Source organism: Cyprinus carpio, chromosome B16 (genome assembly GCF_018340385.1).
Source record: "Cyprinus carpio isolate SPL01 chromosome B16, ASM1834038v1, whole genome shotgun sequence".
Taxonomy (NCBI): domain Eukaryota; kingdom Metazoa; phylum Chordata; class Actinopteri; order Cypriniformes; family Cyprinidae; genus Cyprinus; species Cyprinus carpio.
The window spans coordinates 28222081-28225658 of NC_056612.1; the positions used below are offsets into that span (position 1 = coordinate 28222081).

Genomic DNA, 3578 nt, shown 5'->3' on the forward strand with positions numbered 1-3578 from the left:
AAGTGGCTAAATGGCACTCATAAAAAAGTAAGAAAAAATAAAATTAAAGCCAACAAAGTCAAAAACAAAACAAAAAAACAAAAAAAAAACAAAAATAAAAAAAACAAAAAACTTAAAAAAAAAAAAAAAGTAACAAAATAAAACTAAAATAAAAACTAAACAACAAAAATAAAACCAAAGACAAAAAAAAAACTAAAAATTAAAAAAGGAAACCGTGAAAATAAATAAAAATATGAATAAAAAAATAAACCAAATAAAAACAAAAATAAATATTTTTTAAATGAAATAGTCTGATAACAATAACAAAAATCTAAATATAAATATAGATCAAGTCAAGGACATTAAATGTGATTACACCAAACAGGTAAACTCATCTACTCACAGCTTGTTTATAAAACGTTACTTCTTGAAAATTCATAAAACATGAAAAAAGAATCAAACTTGATAGCCAATGGAAAATTCCTATTGGGTTTTTCCTGAGAAAACGGTGGGGTGAATTTTCATCAATAATGCTGGGGCATCTTACCTTCGAAAACCTTCAAGGGTGACCTCCTCTCTTTCCTCTTTGGGCGCCGTCAGCGGCGCCCCGCCGGGCGGCCTGTAGTGCTGTGAAGCGTGCAGCCGGGTGGCTCGGTGACCAGGATCCCCGGCTGATGACAGAGCCGAGAAAGCCGTAACGACCAGCTGCAGCTTCAGTGGAATCCATGATGGCACACAAAATCCAGTTCCAGGTGGGGATCAACTTATCCTCCACAAAGTTCTGCAAAACCGACACCAGCTCAGACTCTCTCTCTCTGTGTGTGTGTGTGTGTGTGTGTGTGCGTGTGTGTGCATCAATTAAAGCAGCACATTAATATAGAACTGAGATTAAACTGATTTAGAACTCCCAGTGCATTCAACTGTTTTAATCAGAAACGAGTATTCAGACAGACCATGGTATAATTTGCCTTTATTACAGTCTGATTCTGTTCGGGTACAGCGCGACCGGCTCACCTGCAGACTGACGGCGTCCTGATAGGTGAGTTTGACGGCCGCGGGTACTCAAGTAGCAGACCCCAGGTGGTTGTGGCTTGGCATGAGGCTCGCGAGGTCGAGATCTGGCGGATGACTCCATGCTGTAGGCCTCGAGCCAGGCTGCTGGCGGATGTCAGGTAGCTGCTGGAGTTACTGGCCTCCAGGGTTGCCAAGGCGGCGTTGCCGCGCCAGGCTGATGCATGCTTCGTTCGGCCGCAGGTTTGAAGGATCGGCGTAGATGAGTGCCCGTGGAGCCTTCGCTGGAGTGAGACGCCAATTATTGCTACCACACACTACTTATCATATTTTCAACTGAAAGTACTGTAAATTATGGTGCATTCAAGTCCACCTGAGAAGTTTGTATTTATGAGTTTTGACGATGACAATGTATCTTTTCAACAACAAAAAAAATTGAATCAAGAGCTTGCGAATCTAAATCGAATAGGATAGTTCTGGAATCGATACCTAGCCCTAGATGTGACTATATTTTTTTTGGACAGGTGGTGTGTGGGAGATACTGACCAGCAGGTGGGATGAAAGCTGGACGGGCGCCGGAGGAGCGCTTGGCTGCGTCGCGGGCGAACAGCCCACTGCATGGACCGGGCTTCTGGGCCGCGACTGTTAGCGCATACCAGCCGGTCGTTCTCTCTCTAGAGGCTCGCCCAGCAGGAAAGTCTCCCTGATCCATTATCGGCCACTTCCACTGCTGCTGCTGTCCGAAGTCACTGGAGTCGCTCGACTGGGGAGTCGTCCTCTGAGAAGAAAGCAGGAACGCTGCTGGCACCTTCAGGAAAATACAGAGTGGAAGGTTTATGCTGAAGCCGGCATCACAATTATTAAACGCACACACACACAATTAATTTTTTACGTTATGGTTGAAAAGTGAAGAGTTTGTTTTTTTGCACCATAATGTCGTCAAACAGAATTACAACACCGTTGGTTTGAGTGACATGTGCTCAACCAATAGCGTGAGTTTGTCTGACCTATTGCAAATGGGAGGTGTTAAAAAAAAAAAAGTTTGAAAATTAATTATTTGCAATTCTATTTGATGACACTCCAGGTAGAGGAATTAAAAAATTTTGTCCCTCTTTGTTCTTCAATGTCGTTTGTTTTTTTTTCTCTTTCTTTTTGTTTTCTACAACATCAGGCAGCATCTAGAAAAAAAAAAAAAAAAAAAGGCTTTTTGATAATTCCGTATATTTCTATACATTTATTTGATTGTTGACTAATGTGCACGCCATTTAAATAAACAAATAAATAAATATAAAAATTATAAAAAAAAAAAAATAAAAAAGATTTTGGTAAATTAATCAAAAATAGGTAAATAAATCCAGATTTGTGATCCTGACCACAAAACCCATTACAATAATATAAATAATCTGACATCTTAGGATCTGACAGTTAGGAGGGACAATATTTGGCTGAGGCTATTTGAAAATCTGGAATCTGAGGGGGGTGCAAAAAAACATCTTAAATATTGAGAAAAATCATCTCTGTGTTGTCTTAAATGAATTCTTAGCAATGCATATTACTAATCAAATATTAAGTTTTTATATATTTATGGTAGGAAATTTACTAAATATCTTCATGGAACATGATCTTTACTTAATATCCTAATGATTTTTGGCATAAACGATAATTATGATCCATACAATGTATTGTTGGTTAATGCCAGAAATATACCTGTGCTACTTATGACTGCTTTTGTGCTCCAGGGTCAAACTTAGATACACCAGTTAAACTAGTATAGACTGGTTTGTCTGTCATTTCTGCTAATATTAGATAAACAAAGGCACCCAATTTGATAGGAAAAATGAAAAATAGACTGTTTGACTCACTAAATGTAATTCTACAGGTGCCACGGGGAGAAATTCCAAAACAAAATGCTTTTATGGTGTATAGCTTCCTGTACGCTCAGCAGCTTATGTGGAGCAAAACAGGAAGGGAACACCACAATTACAGTAATTTCTAGCTTTGATAAAGTGAAGCGCCTGCCCGGATCAAGCGTGGCACGGTCTAGCGCTCCTCGTCCACTGGCGTTGTCCTGGTTGCTATGGTTGTTCGCTGTGCTCTCAGTCTCAGCAGCAGCCAGTAAATCCAGCTCCATGTAAGCTCCTGTAAGAACAACGATTAGCAATTATGTGTGACCTCAGCCTCATTTATAGAAGAAACGGTTGGCTTCTAGACAAAAGGACAACGAGCACCATTGTGTTTTTCTGGTAATACAAAAATTCTGGTGGCGCGAAAATGTAGGAATATGTGGCAATATGGGAAAAAATATCACAGTATTTTTTCCATATCATTTGATATCGATATTTATCACGATATTCATTTCATACCATTAATGGGAAGGAAATACATCTCACATGTTTGTTAGATGTAAAGAATAAATGTAAACATAACTTATTATAGTAATAATAAGCTGATTATAGTAAACTAATAATTTAGGATCCCATGAAATCCATTATATTATTCAGCACATTTTTTTTTTCAAAAATTTGTCAAATTCAGCAAATTATTCAATCTTTTAAAATGCAATCAAATAAAAATAAAATTTAGAACAA

General features: G+C 38.4%; 1 pseudogene; it reads right to left on the reverse strand.

Moving 5' to 3' along the window:
- The window catches only part of LOC109058739, a 50316-nt pseudogene that overhangs the window by 14690 nt on the left and 32048 nt on the right, over positions 1–3578 (reverse strand).